This window comes from Puntigrus tetrazona, chromosome 3 (genome assembly GCF_018831695.1).
Source record: "Puntigrus tetrazona isolate hp1 chromosome 3, ASM1883169v1, whole genome shotgun sequence".
Lineage (NCBI taxonomy): Eukaryota > Metazoa > Chordata > Actinopteri > Cypriniformes > Cyprinidae > Puntigrus > Puntigrus tetrazona.
In genome coordinates this window covers 12,636,210-12,660,688 of record NC_056701.1, presented here as the reverse complement: position 1 = coordinate 12,660,688, position 24,479 = coordinate 12,636,210, and the positions used below count along the sequence as shown (strand labels likewise).

Below are 24,479 nucleotides of genomic sequence, written 5' to 3'. Positions count from 1 at the left end.
GACCATCAGTCATTACACTGCATCCTGTGTTGATGTATGTTATGTAACTATGTGATGTTATTATATATATATATATATATATATATATATATATATATATATATATATATATATATATATATATATATATATATATATATATATATATGTGTGTGTGTGTGTGTGTGTGTAGTGATTTGTCAGATGTGTAGGCAGATCTATTTGTGTTAATTCATATGCAAGTACATTTCTTTTATTGATTCACTATTTTAGTTTTATGGAGCTTTTTAAGATTGCTGTTAATATTCCACCCCTTTATCTACTTCAGTAGTTCGGTCATATGCTATGTGTGTGCTTTATGCGCTTTAACATCTGCAGAAGACACTCACTAACCGTAAAATTGTCACCACTGTCGGCAAGCCTCCGTTGTGTGGCGGTGTTTGCTGCAGAAAACGACATCCATAGTTAATTCATAGCTTGAGCACAGATTGTCTGGAGAAAAGAGTCCTCAAATGACAGATGGTAGGGGTAAAGAGGGAAATTGCTCCAGTCGAGGGCAACCGTTTCAAAGCACAAGACGAACTGATTGATTACTTTTGTTCACCGCTTGATGGCAGCACTTGAACATTGAAACTTGGGAACTGCTGGGGGGAAAAACACTGACGTGCAGCGCTGGAATGTGGCATAAATTAACCTTATAGGTCACATCAGTTATGTAAAGACCCTGAAATCGTCAGAAAGCTGTTAGCTGTAGATTCATTCTCTCTCTCTTTCTCTCTCTCTACTGATTTGTACCTTTGAGGTACTGCACTGACAAAAAATAACTATATTGATTGCAACCATTTACCTTAAAAATAGTTTTCAGTGTAGCGTCTTTCAGTGTAATACGAGGCCTTTAGGGGAAAAACAAGGTGCAACTTTTGAAAGGGTACTGCCCGACTGACAGCCGTTTTGGAAAAAATGAATATTGCAAATCTGTAACAATATTATTTGGAAAATATTTAGCTAGTTTATTGCAGATAGTACTGTACTGTTAAAGGTATTATGTGTTCCTTAAATTCATTATTGAAATCAATTAATCTTTTTATTTATTTTATACAAATTCTTTATCTGCATGCTTAGTCATTTAATTTGAACATATTTGTATTACCAATTTATTTTTACTCGTTCGCACAATTTTTTCACAGAACACCCCTGCTCTAGAAAACAAACACATTCAGCTTCTGTTTACTTTTTTATCTTTTTCAGATCTTTTAAATGCGAACCAAATCTTGAAATATCCACACGTCAGGTGTCCGAACTATCCTGTTCTCCTCGCAGCCTTTTAAGTCTCTGCTGAGTGCTAATTATGTCTTCCCATTCTGGCAACAACTAACATCCTTTTTCCAAGAACAAACTTAGCATAGCTATTAAGTTCCTTGATGAAACACTGGTGTGAATTTAACAGCTGGCTAAGATTGGCCAGATGGGACTTGCTACTTAGCATCCAACACTATAAAGCAAGTAAATAATTCTCCTTCACCTTAGCAGGCAGAAAGACGCTTAGGTCGCAGATGTGAGTTTCTTGGTTGCTTATGAAGTTTTCAGGCTTTGTGTAGACCAGAATACTTCTGAAGACTTTCTAAAAGAGAAAAAAAAAGCAAGCACTCAGAGCCATTCAGACAGATGGAGCGAGTGGTGTGAAATGGACTTGTTGGTTAAAATTCACAAGTGAGCCGAATCTGAGAAGGAGGTGCTTGTTGAATGGATGATTTTGAATGGACGGAATGAACAAGTGATCAAATGAGTTTTCCACCACAGAAGAAGCCTGTAGTCTATCAACAGCCGCTGCTACTCATCCCAGCATGTTCATTTATTCACGCCATCATTTATTCATCTTTCCTCCTCTACCCTGGTCTCCATTTTCAAAGTGAATTTCTAAGTTCGTCAGTGAAAGACAGGAACATAATGTTCTTTCTCCAAAAAAGTCCTCTCGTCACTCACAAAATAAGACCTTCGTACGTCAGCATTGTGCATTTTTAGTACTTTGTCGGCCGTTTTACACACAGTTTGGGCGACAAAACACAGCGTCTGAGGCTCTCCCGCTTCTACAGATGGACGCGAGAGACCAGAGAGTGACAGTAATGGAGGGACGGAGTGAGAGCGTCAGATGAGAAGAAAGATCTGCCTTTTTTAAGCAGTGTCACACACTATCTTTTTCGCTCTACCTTGGCTCATTGCTTGTCTCACTTCTGCGGCACGTTGCCATGGGAACACAGCTGCAGCACTTGAGTCGTGAGTTGGGGAGGCTGGGGGTTGCTATTTAGTAAACACGTTCGCGTTTCTTCATTGGATTTAGCAAGTTGGAAGGAAAAAGGCGGCTTACAGAACCTACTGTCGTAGCTCTGCCAATAGCGTGAGCAAAAGTGTTTTTTGTGTTTACTTGGAGGCTTGAAATATTCTCATCGTGGAGGGGTTTACATGTCGGCTCTCTCAAGGATCATTTCGCAGTGCGTCCAACTCTCTCTATCACCTTTTCTGTTTGTCTAGTGTGTTATCATGTTAAACGTGTTAAAACGCAAGGTACACAGGCAGTTCATTGTGTGAAACACTGCATTTACAAAATCCGTTCAGTCATTCTTCAGTAGATCTTCGTTTGCGCTTTGCAGAAGAAAGTAACTCATGCAGGCCAGGAAAATAAATAAGTAAATGATTTGTTGTCCTTCAAAAAAAATAAAATAATAATAATAAGACTTTTTTGAGAGTATAGGTAAACTATTACCTTAAAGAGAATGAAAATTGAAAATTTTGTTATCATTTATTCACCCTCATGTCATTCCAAACCTGGATGAGTCTTAAGCTGAACCTAACAGAAGATATTTAGCAGAATGATGATAATCACTTAATAGCCCCCATTGACATATTTCCTTCCTAACTATGAAAGTCAATGGGGACCAATGATTGGTTCTTCAAAATAGTATCTTCTTTTATGTTCATAAGAAGGAAACGTTCAATTTTTTGTTGAGGTATTCCTTTAAACTCAACAAAGCATTTTCTCTTTTTATTCTTCTCTCATGTACATGTAGCATCTCTGGGAGCTTTAGTTGTGGTGAATAAGAATGTCATCACTAATATAAACCATAACATACATACAGTCCCCATACTATGTTGCTCTCTCGCTATGCACTGATTGAGTCCAATTCTCAGCAGGCTTGTTACACATTGCACATGGCATAATGTCGATAGTACTATGTTCAAATAGAATATGTCATCAGCCGTTCTTGTAGCAGTGTACAAGATATGCAGTCAATTTAAAGTTTTGCTTGGTGAAGAGAAAAATAAATACATATATATATATATATATATATATATATATATATATAGTGTGTGTGTTTGACTTCCTTCAGCATGTAAAAAAAAGTATAATAATTCTGAATTCCTCAAGTTGCTCAGTCAGAGCCACTTGAAAAAAAATACGGGTGCTTCAAATATTCCACTGGGTATTTAGTGAACTTCAGCATTTTCTATTTTCTATTTCAAGTACCTGAAAGACTTTCCTTTGTGATTTATGACTACCTGGAAAAACCGTTTACACACATTTAAAGACGTTTATTTTGTAAGTTCCTCAAAAAACTGAGCATTAAAGGTTCTCCAGGGGCTTTCACCAGTTCTGGGGTTTTAAAATAACAAACAATCTTGAATTTAAAAGAGAAAGCGACATGCAAAGCAGCTTCTCCAAGACAAAACACATTAGGTGAGTGGGTGGATAGTTAGCAGTCTTTGATTGCTTGTAGAAAAAAAAAACCAAAACAGAAATAACAGATGATCTTGGGGGGAGATGGCATCTTCCTGTAACATAACGGGTGGCTGCATATTGCGGTTGAGATCACGCAGGAGTGGCATCATCCCAGTGTAGAGAGGTCTACCCCGATCTTCACTCTCTCACTCCCCCTCCCTTCCTCTTTCTGTATCTCTCACTGATCCCACCACAGTGTAGTAAAGCGGATAGGCAGCTAAACAAACAGCGGAATCTTTTCAGAGAAGACGGCGACAGAGGTAAGAAACTTTTATGCGCGTATACCATCCAAATTCGCGATAATCGATGCCGGGAATGCCTGGGCGAAATAGACGGAGCACCTCGTTACGCTGGAACGGAGATCAGGCATCGTGGTTGCCCAGACTGCGCAGTGCTCTCACGAGAAGCCACCTGCACGCGCTGCGACTCACGCGCTTTATCCAGAAATCACGGAGAAGCCGCGAACGCGTTCGAGCGTTTCTGTCAAAGCGCGTTTTCCGTCCAAAATTCGTGCGTCTGGAAGCATGTGGGTTTCGAAGCTGGTGCGTGTAGGTTTGGAGTGATTTTTCGCGTGAACGTTACTTGTGTGGTGCCTCGGAGATCATGCATATTTTTTTTACATAGGTTGTAGTTGGAGCTGTTCTTAATCTATGGGCATGTAATAAACATGGAGAGCCACTGCAGGAGATGCACTTAGATCGCTACTGACAGATGTGCGAAGGGGATTTGGTATTAATATACCATGGCGGGGTTTTGTTGCGAACTGCGTGACACGGTTTCGGCTCACAGCAGCATGCATATGATGGAAGCCCCGGTATTTCATAACTTTTACATGACTCGCTTTTTTTCTCATGTATTATGCATGTGCATGTTTGTAAGAATGCATTGCGTCTCCGCCAACTGTGCGGTGGAATTACATTCACGGCTCACGGGATGTGCGCGTTTGTACGGGTGAGAAATTTTGAATAATGATTAGCGTTTCTTTAATGTGCTTCAACAGAAGTAACAGCGTGACGCTGACTGTACAGTTACAATGTCCATGAAAACCTGTTGGGCATTCAAAATATATCGTGAATATTCTATTTATTCTATCTATCTATCTATCTATCTATCTATCTATCTATATATATATATATATATATATATATATATATATATATATACAGTATATATATATATATATATATAGTATATATATATATATATATATAGTATATATATATATATATATATACAGTATATATATATATATATATATATACAGTATATATATATATATATATATATATACATATATATATATATATATATATATATATATATATATATATATATATATATATATATATACAGTATATATATATATATATATATATATATATATATATATATACAGTATATATATATATATATATATATATATATATATATATATAGTATATATATATATATATATATATATATATATATATACAGTATATATATATATATATAGTATATATATATATATATATATATATATATATATATATATATACAGTATATATATATATATATATATATATATATATATATATATATATATATATACAGTGTATATATATATATATTAGATGTAAACCACATGAGCAAAAATGCCATTGAGCTGAATATACATGTCAATTTGGTCATATGTACAAGGCCACTGGTAATTACAGTATTACAGTAGACTACAGCATAATTGTGAGTGTGATATTGCTCACGTGTTATAATTTATGAGTTATACTAATGTAACGTCAAATAAACTATACAGTTCAGACAGAAACTGAACAATTGCTTATATTAGTATATCTAATTTCTGTCAAAGAAAATAGGTGGCAAAATGTCACAGTATCGGTCACTAAGCAGTGCACAACTTGTAAATTGGTCTCGTGTAACAGCATTCGTTTCATCTCGATCGGAGTTAAAGATTTAACCGCGTACATTCATCAGTAAAACATCTCAATACTGAAAAGAAATTTAGAAATTGCTAATCAATGTCGCTAAATGACTTGAAAGTGACAGTGAAAGTGAAGTGAAGCAGAGCTTAGCAGGATTAGAGTCCCATTGGTTTGCACAGGTGGGTGCCACGGGGCTCGATCTCACGCTATCGGCCATTGATGCTCGGAGCAATTAGCTCAGTTCCTCGGCCACATGAGCGCATGTTTGCACAGACGGCCTAGGGCTCAAGCGGCTACGGACACAAAGGTCAAGCCGGGAGGACGTTTCGGACAATGCCTACCAGCATGACTCTGTTTTTACATCCCTCAAGCTTCATGGTTTAAGGGTGTACAATCTGGTCTTAAAATGGCCAAATGTGGCTGACGCTGCTTGGTGTGTGAGATGAAACTGGCGTAATGAAAGAAATAGGCACTGTGCATGATGTTGTTCTTGTGCGCTTAATGCATCTTTTTCCTCGCTGCACAGAGAGGCAGTAATTATGATGCCATGCTTAACTGTCCCTTTGCTCCAAATACATCCCTAAAGATCGGATCCCTGCAGGCTTTCAATGTGCCTTTTAATTAGAGCCTTATAATGATATAAGAGAGACAGAGACTGAGGGAGAAAGTATGTGTGTTAAGGGGGAGGGGAGTCTTATATTCTTCTTCCCATTAATGAATAATGGCTTTGATTTAGTAATGAAGACCGTGGCTGTGTTGCGTATGATGTCAGAACCGTTATGCTTTTGGGGGGCAGTAGTTGTTTTTAATCACATCAAGTTTAGGCAGCACATTAATTCTGTGTAAGATTAAATATAATTTAAGTCAAGTCAGTTTTGCTTTGATTCGGTGGTAAATTGTGTTGTAGAGAAGTAGAAGTAGAGAAGTGCTGACAACTGCTGTTTAGAAATCATATAACTTGCTGCCTAAGCAAAGAACATAATCTATAAACCTGAAGAGCCGAGGTGATTAGTCATTATGGTAAAGGTATCAATGAGAGATGATATCAGTTTAACTGTGTAACATGAAACATTCGTCAAAAATGTTTTCGTTATGTTGTAACTTCTAGGAAAGAATAGCAAGTCTTTGCCCTTGGCAAGTAAGAAACCGGTTTCATCTAGCTATTATCTTCCATTTAAGCAAATGTTGTCATAGTAATGAGGTTCAGGGTAATTACAAATTTTTTTTCTTTTTAGATTTAACTGAATGACGGTGACAATGCTGTGATCACAAACAAGTAACAAAACATTGCATTGTTTTAAAATTTAGACAGGGCTTAGCTATAAACCAGGATTAGGCCATAGTTCAGTTAGGACATTTAATTAAATATAAACATGCTTTAGAAATAAACACTTCTGGTGTGCATCAAAGGCTCTGACATGTTTTAAGATCAGTCAGCGCAAATTTTTTTCAGTTGGAACAGCTCAGATTTACATTTCAGTCTAGGACCAAGCTTAAGCCTTGCCTCTAAAACCGGGGGCATGTTTTAAATTCTATAGCTACTTGCCCCATCACCATTCCCAGATGATCGTAAGTATTCCAAGTAATACATAGCAAGAAACATTGTAATTTAAAGCAGTAAAATATTTGAAAACAAATATACATAATGTAATATGGAGTTTACTAAAGCACAAACTAGCAAATAATATTTTGAATTATTATTATTACAGTTTAAAATAACTGTTACTAGTTTAAGATATTTTAAATGTAATAATTTATTTTCGTGATAGCAAAGGGGAGGGGGTGGTTTTTTAGTTTTTCAGTTAGTTTTTTTGTAACAAATAGTGATTACTATTAATCTATTTAAAGCACCCTTGCGGAATAATATAACTTGTCTTTTAAACTTGTTTGTGTGATGGTGTGTATAATATAAGTTCCAAATACATAAATAAAATAACCTAACAACTCTTAAAATGTACCAATACTGTGTGCTTGTCACTTTCACAAATGTATATTAATTTTAAATGTATATTATAATCTGGTCATTTTGCTTATGCTTTTAGCACGTAGATGAAAGTATTATGTATATGGTTGTTGATTCGAAATTGTGTCATTTAACATCCATTTTCGTAGGCTCAAACCAATTTATAACCCCGACTGTGAATGTGAATGCTTGATATTTTGTACTATCACCTCAGGTGGATGCTGCTCGTACATAATTTCACCCCTGCAGTTCATTTCGAATTAGTTAAACTGATGTGTTACAACTCAAATCGTGTTACAACACTCCCCCTGAAGTAAATTTAGTTTTAAGAGACATGGAAATTCTTTAAGGCACACGCAGATGTCTTCCAGGTATTGTCTAATATGTGTCATTCTATACACACATTAGACCCACACAAATTCACACATAATTTGCATTCATTAGTATGAATTTGCACTTGAGTGTGTGAAAGCAGATTTGTTTCTGTGGGCTGGTATAGTGGACGCGTTGCCCACCTGAACATGCTTATCATCTTCACACATTTGCCCAACGATGTCAAGACTCTCCTCTCCAGATGATATACAACTTCCTGGCAGTCAGGCTGAGTGTGTGTTATGATGATGTACTGATTGTAATTGTTGTGTGTGTCTCCTCATTACGGGGTCTCACGATGATGGGTTAATGAGGCTTGCCTGTTTACCTTGCTGTCACTTTCTATTGGCTGGCTCAGGGGGCTAATTACACTCCCAGTACTATGGGGGGTCCTAAATTACCTTAAGCACTGCTATTACAACACAGTCTGTGGACATGTTTGTTAAGGCTTCGAATATTCATATATATAAATATATACAGTATATATAAGTATAGCACACTTCTCATCAGTAAGTTGCATGCAATGTTATGCACCAGCAGTAATAATAAATGCTTTTGCAAGCAGCACCAATTTATTTGAGTTTGAAAAGTATAGAAAATAAACATTTTAATTATGAGTAATTGTATGTGTGTCAAGTTGCTTGATCATAAAGTGGTTTAGTATCATGTCATCTATGTGTTCTTTAAGCTTTCATCACATCTAGACTGGGCCGCTCTTAGAGGTGGATTGAGATGGAAAATAGATTGATGCAGTATTTGAGAAATGAAGGAAAATGACAGAGTGTGGAGAAAGAATTGATTAATATTCTCTCTGCATATACGTAAACTAATTTTCTGAGAGCAGACCTCTCGTTCTCTTCCTCTCTCTCATTCCTTCACCCACACCATTCGCACCTCTGACATTTAAAAGAGCCATGTTACGATGTCCGTCTTTATACTTTACCAACTCCGAGAAAATGACATTTCATTCACTCACAACGGCACTTAAAAGTATCTAACACAGCAGGGACTTTTCACAGTAAGCTCTATGTTCGACATTTAGTAACAATTTTACATTACTTTATAACACAGTGCTCTGGAATGGCCTGCTTGATTCTGATTGGTCAATAAATCTTGGTCAGTGCAGGGCCATATTTACTTTTTGACAGGAATGAAAACGAGGCGATAAGGAATAGAAGTATAGTGAAGCAGAGACTAAAAATTCAGTCTTCACAGCCTTGCATTAATCCGAGTCAAATTTGATATGGTGTATAACCTGACTAAGGTCTTTCTGGTTGTTAAACATTTGAGCTGTTTTACATCGTGAAGATTCAGATTGGCTCAGATTTTTTATTTTTTATTTTTTTATGTACAGAAGTAACAACAAACTGTACAGTTAAATTATAGAAAAAAACAACTAGGCCTGTAATGATTATAAAATGATCAAATCAATGTTTCATATCCACATGTCTATTTATTTGGTGCTTAGCTGTGTAATTAGAGGGATAATGTACATCCACAGCGATCTTGTATCACCCGAAGGGGTTTATTTTATGACGGTACATTATCCCTTACATAATACGCATGTTTTGGCTAAGATCAGGATTTTGTTTAATAGAGTATTCCATCCAAAGAAAGAAAAAAAAAATTGGTCCATCACTCTCTCAGCCTCAAATTGACGATCACTGTGGCGATAATGTCCGAAGAGTGGTGTTCTACACTGGCAGCAACATTACCACACAACCTTGATAAGAGAACTAGGGACAGAGAGAGAGAGAGAGAGAGAGAGAGAGAGAGAGAGAGAGAGGGGAAGAGATTTGGAAATTAACATAGATATTCAAATGTGTCAAATATGCAGATGTGTCAAATGCACATTAAATTTAAGGTTACTGCAATTTGCCCCCTGTTGAAGCATTTGATTAAAATATTTTCAAATATTATGTTGCTGGTTATTTATAGGCCTCTCTTGCTATAACAAACAACTTACATTTTTATGCTTTGGTGACTATGAGCACTAGAAAACAATTTTGAAGAGACATTAGTGACTTGACCTGAAACTAATTGAATTGTTTTGTTTTGTAAGCGTGTATCATTTCTTCTGAAATAGATCATTATTTACCATTTTACATTTAGTGATATAATGCGTTAGCAGTAAAGGAATGATTTCCGTGAAAACCTACATCCCAGTTAACATCTGTTACAGCATCTTCATCATGCTTACTGATCTTTAATCACCTAGCTGTGTTGGGTTTTGCATCGCAATTATTGCATTATAATTGTTCTTTTTATGTGTTTCTTGCTTCTTTTTTTGCCGCAATATGACATATTTGTTTATCAGTGTCTATATTAGTACAGCTGTTCAACACACTGACTCAGAGAACTTGATCACGTAAATATATGTGAGAGACAAGCGCGCACACACACACACACACACACACACACAGGGTTAGTGTTCAGGCTATACATGCAGAAACTGACTGCGTGTTCATATATGAGCAAGAGAAGACATACGTGCTGAGAGACGTGTGAGTATGTGTGTGTAAAGGGGTACCATCTGCCATCTGCAGCACTCTATGCCAGGCCCGTTACCCCCCCATCATCAACTAGTGAGTGTGTAAAGCATACAAACCTGTGAGACAGAGAGAAAGAGACAGAGAAGCTGAGAAACAGAAGGATTTGTAGGAATATGTAACCAGGAATGTCTTGGAGATCCTTTTTTCTCTCTTCCCTGCTTCAGTTAGAACTACCACCGTTCTCAGAGCAGCTCCGAATCACAGATACTAGTGTTTTTGTTTTTTTTTTTTTTGCCTGTCCCAGTTCAGTGTTTTGGCAATAACATTTTTCTGAGTCTGTGCCCACATCTCAACTCCCACCCTCCCTCTCTCTCTATCTCTCTCTTTATAACCAACACCATGTAAGAATCAGTCTCAGTATGCCAAGCTTCCTGTAGTTTTACTGGTTAATCTGATATGTAGTTGTTCTCTATTGTATTTAATGGTGTTGGAGGAAGGAGCAAGACCTCACAGAATCTGCAGGAGCTGAATTCAGCAGGGGCTGCTTGCACCAGCTGTGAATAACTTACTACTGAGCCTAGTTGGAAATTAAATGAGCGGAGCTGTAAGATACAACTTTTTGCACACCTAAATATATGAACGTTACACTATTAAAGTTAGTTAAAACATAACCTTATGGTGTATCTAAATATCCACAGAAGCCTTTAACCATGAGTAACGTCTGGAACCAAATGGCAAGGTGATTGGATTACAAAAATGAGATCATGTTCTGTGTGAAAGACTTAAATCCTTCAGACACATACGCTGATGCTGACATTTACACTCGTATAGCTTTCAAGAGATTGAACACTGAATGAATAAATGACTTCTTAGCGGGTCTTGAGCACAAAACCTAAACAACACTCTTTCATATGTCGTCTGATATCATTTTTTCATGCAGGGTTTCATTTGCTACAACAAAAATGTAAATAAATAAATGTCAACTTTTCCAGTTAGTTTTCTTAATTTTTTGATTGCATTTCGTGGAGTATACTATTTATTTTCATTTTAAATTAAATTTCATCACCCTTGACTTTCATTGTACGTGCAATAAATAAACAACAATGATACATTTCTCAAAATCTCTTCCGTTGGAATGACATGGAATGATAAAATCTTCTTTTTTGGGGACACTGTCGCATTAAGAATTAAAGGTACAACCTAATTAAGTGAAGTCACTTTAGTATCTTACTTTAAGCAAGGCCGTACAAGTGGCAGCCCATACAGGTCATTTATATCCAACCTCCTGACAAGTGACACTTTCGCTGAACTGTAACATTCAAAGACGTTCTCTGTCTTCAGAATCTAACGATGCTTTAATAAAGTAGAAGCAAGAAGCAGGAAAATGAGAGCATGCAGCTTCCTGCCCCGCACAGTGGTGTTTTCATTACTTAAATCATAATGATTTTCCCAACCCTGGATCTGCGCACAGCATGGCCCTGAATAGTTAAGGGACACTTTATAAACAGAGTATTGTGAAGTGAGAATTAATTCACCACCCATTCGCTGCCTGTTTGCATTTTGTTTTGTTTGCAATATCACTGCGAAGGGGAAAAAAAAAGGAATGGTTGAGCCTGTTGTGTGCTTTCTGGTTTGATTCGATTCTCTCCCATACATATTTATACTGCCTGTGCACTTCAAGGCAGGCTGGAGTAATGTGTTTAGTGTGTTAAATGAGAATGCAAATGGTTTTAACGCTGGTTTTGTTTGAGCTTGATTGTCGCCGAAAATGGTAATGATATTCATGTGCTTTATTTGTAATAATGCGAACAATAACTGAAAACAAACCTGGGAAAGGGCTCGTTTTAGAGTAGTCCTCCAGAGAGCAACTTCAAACTTGATAACCTTCTAAAGCACATAATCCGTGAAACTGTGAGGATCCCACAACTCCCACTGGATTTGTCGCTTCCTTTTGGTCTTTCGTTAGTGCAGCGATTCTACAAGCACGACTTTCGCTATGTGTGTACTTTTTTCACAGCAGTCCTCTGTAGGAGTTTGAAAAGTTGAGAGTCAAACAGGATCCTGACTCTCTTCACAGAGCTGAAGCCCGTAAAAGAAAACTGACACACAGTGCTGCATCTGTTTTATAAGTTCGGTTGCATCAAACTGGCTTTCCTCTAAAATTGGTGACAAAACTATTGTTGGCTTAAACAGAAATACATATTTTGGTTTTCTCAAACTGAAATGGATATATCGCTATTTCTCTCCCTTTAAACGAATGTAAGAGGTGAACATCCATGTAAATAGCTCAGGACGTAGCGAATGGGAAGGAAGCACAGAGGTCATTGGTTTGTTTGCCTGGAAATGAATGAATTGAAAAACTTGAATGCATTTCGAGTTGATCTGGATGAAAGAAACTCTTTTCATCCACATGCGTAAATGTAATCTGTATGTGTGTTTTGAACATGCTGTAACACTCTGAGGTCACTCGAGTCAGCTTTACTAAGAGTTCATTCATTTGGCTTCACTGAAGAGTGAATCAGAAATGTTCCTTTCCTCTTGCATACACTCATTAGGTTTATATGCCAACTGTTGCTCAGCAAATATATATTTTTTTGTTTGTTTGCTTATTTATTTTTTCGAATTAACAGATTGACTGGGCACAGTAATGATAGTGAAGGGAATATACCGTAACTGTGTTGGTTTAATTACTTTACTTTGATTTCTAAAACCTGCCTTCCTATTTTGGACACTTCTTTATACGTTTACAGTGTGCAAATATATTTCTTCTTGATGTGATACTCAATAAAAATTACAGTACATTAGTGTATCTTAAGTGTTAATTCGGTCATTTTCATTTTGTAGATCAGTATCGTGATATTTCTGTTAAAGTGAAACGTCACGAGTGATTCTGTTTGAGGGAAGTGCGTCCTCAGTTAGTGGGCAGACACATGCAGCGGCACACATTTTCGAGTGTGTGAACTTGTGTACAGAGGAGGTCACTTTACTGGTCTGTACTCAGGCCCTCATCAGACTGACATGTTCACTCAAGCACAGCATGTTTGCAAGGTCAGCAGTCACCAATGGGACTTCCATTTCTAACTCTTTCTCCCTGTGGACCCACACTAGTATTATACAGTTACTGAGGCACATAAATGGAGACACAGCCGCTAGACTGGGGCTAAATGTGTCCGCTGAGACTTATCAGGACACTTTTCTTCTGGCGCTTTTTAAACTCAATATATATATAATTATATAATATATATATATATATATATATATATATATATATATATATATATATATATATATATATATATATATATATATATATATATATATATATATATATATATATAAAAGAAGTCTCTTATGCTCACCAAGGCTGCATTTATTTGATCAAAATACACAAAAACAGTAATATTGCAATTTAATTTAAAACAACTGCTTTCTATTTTAGCACGCTTTAAAATATAATTTTAAATGAGTGATGCAAAGCTGAATTTTCATCTTCCATTCGAATAATATTTAACTTTTTTTTTTCTGTATTTTGAGTGAATAAATGCAGCCATTCTGAGCATTAGAAACTTGCTCTCTCAGTCAGCGGAAAACCAGATAATCTCCAAACTATATACTCATGTATTACTCTATTAACCGCCCGAACTATCTTACTCTCATTTTCTGTCACTATTTCTCCGTCTGAGTCATGACTGACTTCTATTTTCAGAACCACGGACAGCTCAGTTACTTCTGCGCTCAATCAGGAAAACATCACATGCTGCAGACTTGCTCCCATCACGCAGAGATTAACTGCCTTCTGATTCTCAGGCTGTTACATGCTGAGCTGGGCGTACATATAAAAGACCACAGAATTCATTCATACATTTGGATCGCACAAGATATAACTTCTTGTTAAATTACCATCGCAGTGTTGCATTCATTTTCACTTTTACATCAGAATATAGAATTATAGAGATTTCACCAACCATGGAATTTCCTCATCTTTGCTATGATACTCTTTTGAAATTCATACTGCAATTCATATTGTTGAAAGACAAATTCCCTTAACCTGAGTGGTGCTTCATTGTGTGCCACCCTTCGCCCAGAGAAAACACATCAAAAAACCTTGATAATTAGATTTTAATTTAATTTAATTTTTATATTTTTTGTTGCATGTAGTCTAGAGCCAGAACGGATCACTTTACTTACTATTATACTGCAGGATGTTACATTTAGGCTTCCCGTTGAGCCAAATGTCTTACGAGGCATATAATGGATTAGAAGACTTTTATTTCCTTTCAAACGCTAATGTTCCCTTTAAATTTTGATGAAATAATCTTGGTAATGGAAGAGGCCAGAGAGATAATAGAATCCTATTGAAGATTGTAGATTCACAGTAAGGGGTGAAGTAGAGGGCTGATGCTGAACACTGTGATTCGCTTTACTGTTCGCTTCATGCAAAACCGTTCACCAGGATTAGCACAGACCTTGGGTGTTTTACTGAATTTGCACAGTTCCTCTGTCAGTGGCCAGCCCCTCAATAAGCTGCTCTTTGTGCGATCTCTAAATCTGATCTATTCCATGATTCAGCATTAGTGGATTAGTAATGATGTATTGCCCAATGGGCTTCCCTCTTGCATGTGATTGGGTCAGGGGATAAGGAATCAGGTCAACTCGTGTCTGGCACCGCAGCATTTCCCACAAATATCAGTAGCCTTTGTATTTCAGGGTAAATGTTGATTTTCATGCCAAAGCAGGGGGACTTGAGAGCCTTGGGGGCAGTGATTCTCCCTTACAAACACAAATTTCATATCTCTGCCTGACAACCAATCATAATGCTTTATGCTACTTGTGCAAGATGCATGCCTAATTTGTTCTAAGTGAGTCATATGTCACCCTGACACATCTGTTGACTTGAATTACTGTTTTTTGGTGTGTATGTGTGTATTTTCATGCACAGTGGGGTTCAACTTTTGTCCTTTTGACACTGAAAGACTGAAAATGCTCCTGACTAAAATACCAGTTCTTTTCAAAGTATCTTTCTTTTCTACCAGTATGCTCTGTAGCTACTAATATTTTATATTTCTTTTTTTTCTTATAGGGAATTTATAGGTCTTATCCATGTGAAGAATATTTAAATAGATACATTTCCCTATATTTTGCTTGTTTTCTGGTTTAAAAAAATTTAAATATAATAAGAATAAATACTGTATGGTTATGGCAGCAAAACCATATTGAATCACTTTTTCCACATTTTCCACATAATACCTTTTTTATAGGACTTAACCCTGCAAATAAAAATAAATCCTATAGGTTTAAGTGACTGAATATTGTAATCTAATTAATAATGTCATTTTTGAGATTACAAGTGTCCTACACTGAAATTTATTGGCATTTCCTAGGCCATATTTTTGTTTGTTTTTTAGTAGATATAAAATAAAATAAAATGTGTGGTTATAGCAGCAAGTTGATATTAAGTAACTTACATTTTGAAAACAATGATGCTGGTTTGTTGTTTTTTTTTGCTCTACCAACAAGTAGAGTTTCGAAGTCAAAGCAGAATATACCATTTAACATCGCCTAGTGTTTTTGAACAAACTTTATGGGTTATTTAACAACTCATAAAATAGCCCCTTTTTGCCATTCTTGAATGAATCAGAAGGTTATAATAATCATTTAATGCTTCACTCATAACCTACTGCCACCTACTGGCGTAATGATGTAACTCCAGAAAGAGTCCCTGATCATTCCCACCAAAAGTGAACAAGCAGTGAAAATCCCAGTGCTGTTAGGCCGTTTCAGCACTCTTGGGACGCCGCTCATATTAAGGACCGTAACTAAACATTGCATAATACGAAATAACTTTTCCCAAACTAAATCCAGCCAGTTTGTTCCTTTTTTTTTGTCCGCCAAAAACCGTTGCCAAAACATTAAGCTTTGTGTATTGCCAAGCAATGCGTAGACTGGAACTGTAAATTTAATTGAACTCCTTTTCAGTGACCGATTTCCTTTTTAATAGCTATACACCTCACTCTCTTCACACCCCGTTCACAGTCTGGTCATCCTTCCTCACTCCCACATTACCTCCCTGCGCTGCTTGACTATCACAGGCGAGCCGGCACTGGGCACGCAGCCGTATTCAGGCTGGTCGAGGGAGATTGAGCGTTGAAAGGTGTTTATAAGCGCATGCTGTCATGCTCTGCTGCTCGCAGGGGTTAGAATGGCAACAGTTGTGATGACTGTGCAAAATGGGATTATTGTAGCGTTGAGATTGTAACACGCTGTGGTCCTAAACAATACGAAGGCAGCAGGAGGAGGCAGTGCATGGGTTGATATGGTAGGCGCTGTTGTTCAACGCGCGCACTAGGTTACATTGATCTGGCTTACTTTGCTGAGGTTTATGAAGGACGAGGAAGCCTGCAAATGCAGCAGTTGTTTTTAGCATCGAAAGTGCTTTCTGAAGGGCTCGCATAAAAAGCTGTTGAGTTTGTTTGAGGTTTGTAAATGCTATAACCGGCGTACAGTAGTTTAATTAGCAAGTGTGGCCTGGTTATGTAACACTTATTAAATCCTAGCGGTTGGTTAGTGTAAGGCTTTAAAAACAGATGGCACAAATGGACAAGGAAGGGAGAGAAAGAGATTAACTGAGATGGAGGGAGATGCACACAGATTCAGAGTTGAGTGAAATCATCGGGAGAGATGGATGGAGGGCAGGAGAGATGAAGAGAGAGAGGAAGAGAGAGAGAGAGAGGCAGCCTGTTCAAAGCAGTTCACGCCCTACTGACTCACTAACACCCCAGAGTGCCACATGACCACATGCATGGAGGCGTCAGAGCGCCTGGGGACAATGGAAGAGAAGAAAAGATGGAGTAGAGAGCTGAGTGAAGTTCAGGTTCTTTTGAATATATTAAAGTTAACAAGTGAGTCCGAAAACCAACAGGGAATCTAACCAATCACTGTAAAAAATTGAACTGCGGTCAGTATTACTTATTAAATGTGTCCATTAGCATCCCATTCATCTCCAGAGCGACTGCCACACTGACCTCTTCGTTTCAACACACCAAAGCTGAAAACTGAAAAAAAAAAAAAAAAGAATGTTTAATTGCTGCTTTCAAATTAAAATCAGAGTAGTGCTAGTTCATAGTACATTCAGCCACAATTTATTTATTTATTTGGCTTGGAAAATCGAGTTGAAATTCTTAAAACTCAAAGTAGAAATGACAGTAATTATGGAATATTAAACGCATGCTAAATGCCTAAGTATCTTCAAGTGGCTGAAGAATATGAATGTGTTTTTTTTGCTTCATTCCAGCTCGTAAATGGCAAACTCTAGTTCTAGGTGGCTCGAACCCTGGAGATCCTTTCTCAACTGCAGTGAGAGGCCACTCCACAGCTGTTGACATGAGGTTGAAAACAGCTGGATGCCAGTTTCTCCGCTCTCTGCCTGTGAGCGCGTGTCACTCTTTATCACCTGCCCCGGATGCAGCGGCGCTAGAGTGATTCTGAATGCCCTTCACTTGTAATATTTTTGTTGCAAAAACTAGATTAATTAACAATTATTTATTGTGTCATTTCAATGTCAGTGTAATGCAGGAGGTTTTCAATCACAATTTTTTTGACATTTTTTTGTATTTTGTATGCACGAGGGTTAAGTGTGAATTGTTAAAAATGTCACTTTTTGCCCACTTTTATCTTGCAAACAAACAATAGAGGGAATCGGTTGATTTATTTTCAATAAGTTATCCAGCTTTAACATCACAGAATCATTTACAAGATATTTAAAAAGAAGTATATAAAAATAAAAGCAAAAGAAGGGTTAAAAAAATAAATGAATCTTATTTCAGCAACATTTTAATCAGCCTAGACTTTTAAATTGTAAACTTTAAAATGCCCCTTAATGATGAAGCAATGAAATACTTGTTTTTTAAAAAAGTCTAAAAGTTCTAAAGGCACTGAATTAAAAGACAGATCCAGGTAATACAACAGGCGACTTTCCTCTTTAAACTTGATTTAAACTCTATGCAATGACATTGTGAGAGTTTAAAATATGATAGTTCCTGGTTGATTAAAACCACGGGATGCTCTTGTCATTGAAAATTAAGAACAACCGGTTTTCAATCAGGATTCTGACTTGTGGGTTTGGCAGCCTGTCCGGCCCTTTGAAGCTTTGTCTAGAGATGAGGATATGCACTGATAGTCATTAGCTGTGTATAGAATTATTGGTCTTTCGGGGAGTGTTGGAGAGTCATGTTCCTGGTGCAGACCAAGTTGTTCACACATCTTCACGGTGTCATGAGTCCTCAGCAAAGTTGAGAATCTGGCTTTATTCACTTTATAAACAAGTTGACATAGCTACATCACATTTCACCGGCCAAGATGATGGACCCTACAAGTTTTATGTCATGAGCCTTTCATTACACAGGCAAGAGCCACTGAAAGAAAGCCAGAAATGTTGAATTCCACACAAATAGTGTAAAAAAGTAAAGGACAAACTGTCTACGGTCAGAATGAAACTCACATTCTGGATTTCTAGCATATGGTGAATAACCGAGCTGATCTGTTTCTTCGTGGCCTACATGATGGAGTGGCAGAGAGATGACGGTTATTGTTCCCAGACCTCCTTGGCATGAAATTCTGAAAGCTGTCTCTACCCACAGAGTAATTTAAATGGGGTCAAACTGATGGATTTCTGGGCAATTCTTTAATGCCAAAGAGGATGTATGGGATCCTGAGGTCCCAGCCTAAAGATTGAGAATATTCGAGAGCCAATGTTCCTCGCTTCACTCGCGTACCACATGCTTCTGTTTATTCACTGGCCAGGATGTTGAGTCATCTGCACGGTGTTTTACTCAGAGATGATTTACATACGGGGTGCCCAGATTCATGCCTGCTTCTTTATATGTGTTTCAATTATGGTAATTTAAGGTATATGTTACGTGTTCTTCCAACAACATTATATATATGTTTTATATATGTATTGTGTGTATATATATATATATATATATATATATATATATATATATATATATATATATATATATATATATATATATATATGTGTGTGTATATATATATATATATATATATGTATAGTTATGTGTATTTATTTATGTAATCATATGTTTGTGTTTATTATTAATTCATCTGTCTGTTCTGTTAATTAGTTTACAAACCAGTTTGTGCACCTGAGTCAGTGTTTTTTCATGTATTTTTGACTAGGAGCACTGTGACCTGCAAATCCAGCAGGCTCCTTGTAATGTCTTAATGATAGTGTTTTCTGAGTTTTATAATCATGCATTCGTCTGAAAATAAGTACATGCTTTTAAAATACAAAACAACTTAAAATAAGTCTTGATCTTTTGAAAAAGTTTTGCTTAGACAAAAATATTCATCAACAGTATATTTCAAACTAGTAAACCACGAGGATTAAATGGATGAGATGGTTTTGCAAAATTCAATATTATGAATAAATAAAGCCCTCATGTCACAAACATGCAGATTACTTGAGAGAGATGAAAGAGAGATAATTCTATGTGCGTGTTTCATACGAGATCGTGAGCTTGTTAATGCATATTTTTAGCAAGGCTGAAATTTGAACATGATGAGCAAAACTGTGGAAATAATGTTTGCAAAATTACTCCAGAATAATTTATGCACAAAACTTGTGTGCTAATGATCTTCCAGTGATTTTTTTAATGTATATTTATTGAATGTTTTTAGCGTGAAGCATTTAAAAACATTCACAGTAAGTGCCAACAAATTACCCCCCAAAAAAAGAGTTCATACAAAATAATGAGATACATAAATAATGCATTACAAATAATACAGATGCATAAATAAAATAGCCAGTGTAGTCAATGTGTTGGTGCAGGAGAAATGGGCAGGAATAAAGTTCTTTGACAGTGGTCTGAGTCCATGACTTGGCAGGTCAGTGTTGTTTTGGCTAATATTAGTAGGATTTATATTAGATGGGTAGTCATAATGTTTTGGCTCACTGGTGCATTTTATAATGAAATGTGAAATCACTGAACTCACACACATGCAGTACGTCCACACTATGAGGGTCAGTGTGATGCACCTTCTTAGAGTCTAATAAGGAGTGAAATTCGCTTTTTTCCTCACTCATTGTTCTTCCTTACGTCTCCTCCTGCACCTCATTATGCACCAGGGCACATGCAGGGTTAATTCTGCAGGTAGTTAATGAGTCACCCTCAGAGCAGAAGGCAACAGATTGAATCCTGGGTGCAAAACTGGATGAATAAACAATGTCTATAAACATTTGGCATGTCGCCCTGTGTATTGGAACAGTTTCAAATGTGATGTGTGTATTTAGTGATGGAACGTATATGTGTGTGTTTTTTAAGACCCCTGATGACTCGGGTGCTCTGAGATCACCTAGCAGATGGAAAAATACCGCTCTTCTTTTTTCTCTGCAGGGCTCACAGTTTGACTGCTGCTAAAAACCACCCTCCTGCTTTCCCTCAGCATTTCAGCACTCTCGCTCACTCCCGCTTTCGCTCTTTTTCTTTAACTGCAGTCTTCACCTACTGCAAAACAGATGCACATAATGTTTCCCTTCACGTTAATAAATCAAATAAACAAAAGTTGTTATATTTTTTACATGAAACTTTATCACCATAACGATGATCTTGTGAGCATGTAAGAAATACTGCTGCTGTCCACACAACATATATTAAATAACACCCTATAGCGCAGTGGTTCTCAAACCTGTCCTGGGGACACCCAACTACAGTGTATTGTGTATGTCTCCCTTATTTAACACACCTGATTCAACTCTTCAGCTCATTAGTAAAATCTGCAAGACCTGAACTGGGTGTGGCCTATGAGAGAAACGGAAAATATATGGTGGCTGTGGGGCAGGTTTGAGAACCACTGCTCTAGCAGGCCTATACAGGTGGAGCTGGGGAAGGCGGAGGTTTCTGAAGCGTGCTGCTACTGCTACAGCAAGAACTGCATTTGAATGTTGAGCAGCAGCTCATTGGCTGCTGATACAGAAAGACCAATCCGCTGCGCCGTGTGATAATGATGTCATCATGTCAGATTGAGTTAGGCCTATCAAACTGCGCCGTCGAGCTTTGGATTTTAACAATGTTTTAAATGAAGCAGCTTAGTATTATTATTTATTAATTTATTTTTCCCGATTTTACAAACCACGAGTAATAACACTCTTAAATAGTTTTTTTTCTGCTGTGTTTAATACAGTTTGTTTTTTGAGCAATGTATCCCTAAATATTTCAGTGAACGTACAATGTTTGTTTTTAATTCTTGACTCAAATGTTGAATGACTGGACAGTCATTTATAGCTCATGGTATTTTACAATTGCTACCTCGCATGAACGTATAAAACACTTCAACATTATGTGTCTGCGTTGCCTGCTGGTTTTTGTGTTTGTGAGCTGGGTGAACAAGTTAAAATAACAGCTGTGTTGTAACTTGTTTAAATATACACAGGGCACATCAATCACTCTAACTGCAGCTGCGGGCGATGCTAACAGGAGGCAGTAGTCATTAGCTGAAGTATGAACATAGTGGCTTATTGCAATTTCATTTTGTTCTGCTGAGAATTTGGACAATAATAGCCAATTAGTGTTGGGTCTTCTGAGTCAGAAACTCTGTTCCTCATTTTACCAAGAAAGAGAAACTGATGAGACACCACAGAGAAGCCATTCTGTGTGATCAACAAGCATTAGTGCTTTTTCACTCAATATATGGAAGCGGTGAGTATTTATTTTATCGTTAATATTAACATTATTGGCTGTTATTAGATATTTAACTGTGCTCATTTTTTTACATTTAGATTACTATCTACCGAATTAGATATAATTGAATGTTTCCTTAAATTTAATATAGCTAATCTTAAAATGGATATCCATTTGCATACTGTGGATTATAATTTTGTAGCATTCAATATAGTTTTATTTTAAACGAAATAGTGTACAATTTTAACACTGGTGATTTTATTAATTACCAATCATAACACGATAATAACTATAAGCTCATCTGTGGATGCCTAGTTTGGATTTTGGGTGCCGTTCTGTGAAAATGAATTACAGTACCGCTGGGATGCAAAAGTGATTTACATCTAAATTATAACATGGCCCGTGCATGTAAAATTAATGATGATCAAGTCACCCACCTCCAGTAAACATTTAATAATTTATCTCCATTAATAATAAAAAATACTTCATGTATTAACTTAGGAATTTTGTTTTATTCTTTTTGTTTGAACAGAAATGGTTCATGTACTACTAACCCCGTAAAAGAAGCACATAAGGACCATTGAGACTTAACAGCTCTGTGTTTGAGACAGCAGAGGGGGGTGTAATGATACTAAAGCCTCAGGCAGACTGAGACCTTATCGATAGCCATTGATCGGAGATGGAGAAATGAGGCTGATTAGATTAATGACATAATTAGTATGAATAATGAGTTTCCCTTGAGGGAATTTAGACCTTCTGAGTCTTTCGACATGCAGGTCATGTTTCTTCTGAGACTCCTGACAAAAGGTCCACTTTTAGGTACATGTATATCCTCACAGCTGGTTTCATCTAAGGCAGCATGTGTAAAATCAGACAAAAAAGCACAATCTAGGTTCTCAACCTGACCGTTCGTATAAAAAGCTCTTTGATCTGTTCATCGTCCGGGCCAAAAGCAATATCTGCAGATGAACTCCACATGGTCATTTTAACAGCAAGACGCTTTAAAGCATGGCAATCTCCACTCGAATCCATGCACTGTTGCTGAAAATTCTACATTTCACTCTCAAAGTACATCCCCGAGGACAGAGAGAACAAAATGGAGAACGCAACAGAAATTGAAGGGGGCCGCAGGGTACCAGACAGAAGTCAGAAGCCAAAACAAAGTTCACACTGTTGGAAAATAACCATACCTGTGCACCGGTCCGAGATTTGATTTGTCTGGAAATCATAGTGTGACTGAAGTTATTTTGCTTGTGGCTAGCAGAGGGCCAAAACACGGATCAGGACTGAGACGGGAAGTCAAATCCCTGTAATAACAGACACCTTTAACACTACCAAAGATTCCTAGAACTCTTTTCTGGCTGTTATTGTCAACATTTTACCAAGTATATCATTGTTTATCGCCGAGACCTTGGCCGTGAGGCATCTCGCGCATTTATTTAGCATGTCAGCGGCGATATAGTGGGTGTGCGGGTCGAATATATTCATGCGTATGTGTGAGAGAACGAGAGCATGGTATGCTGTGCCAGTGCACATGTCTGTGCAGATAAATTCAGGGATTAGTGTGTTAGAGATGCACAGACTGACTGACAATCTCTCCTCCCTTCAGTGCCACTGTGAGACAACTGAGAACTCATTAACTCACTGCACTCACGGACCGAGAGAGAGAGAGCGAGAGAGCGAATTGAGACTGAAATGAACATGATGGCGTAGAAATAGAAAAAGCAAATATGGTGTATTAGCAGCGAGGCCGTGAGCGATCGAGGCAGAAAGAGTGAGGGAGGTTAGGCCAAAAACAGAAAAGGCTAACGGTGAACAGCAGAGGCTGGAGGAAGAGGAGGTGTGGAAGAGAAGGATGAAGAAAGGAGAGCGAGAGAGAGAGATAGAGAAAGTGGCTGTTGCCAGGGACAACAGCATAATAGAGAGCGATCCTCCTACACAACCTCTGCCTTATTTTACTCCTCCTCCACTGTGGCTTGATTCTATCTCTCTCTCCGTTTACCTGCCTCAAGTCATGTCTGCCGTGGACCTTGTCAGAGTCAACAGTGCTTATTGGCATCATTGTTAAAGGGACGGCTCATCCACAATAGAACATGCTCATCCTAATGTCATTCTGAACGTGATCTTCTATCTTTTATTAAACACGAAACACTTAGGTGGGTTGGGCGTTCTTCTCTTTTCCGTGCACTGAATGTGAATGGTTATAAACACAATAGTCAAGTTGCATGATGAAAAAAAAGAACAATGCTATAAGAATAATACATCAGAATTTTACCTTTA

General features: G+C 37.3%; 1 protein-coding gene across 4 annotated transcripts in view; it reads left to right on the top strand.

Annotated features, from left to right (window-relative positions):
- Positions 1–24,479, top strand: part of LOC122329559 (protein phosphatase 1 regulatory subunit 29) — a 90,821-nt gene that overhangs the window by 1,160 nt on the left and 65,182 nt on the right. For 2 of the 4 annotated variants that reach the window (XM_043225865.1, XM_043225857.1), the window contains exon 1: positions 3,855–4,014. The exons of the other annotated variants lie outside the window; for them this stretch is intronic. The gene's annotated coding sequence lies outside the window, so the exon portion shown is untranslated. Of the gene's footprint in view, positions 1–3,854; positions 4,015–24,479 lie in introns of those variants that run through there. 4 annotated transcript variants of the gene reach the window in all.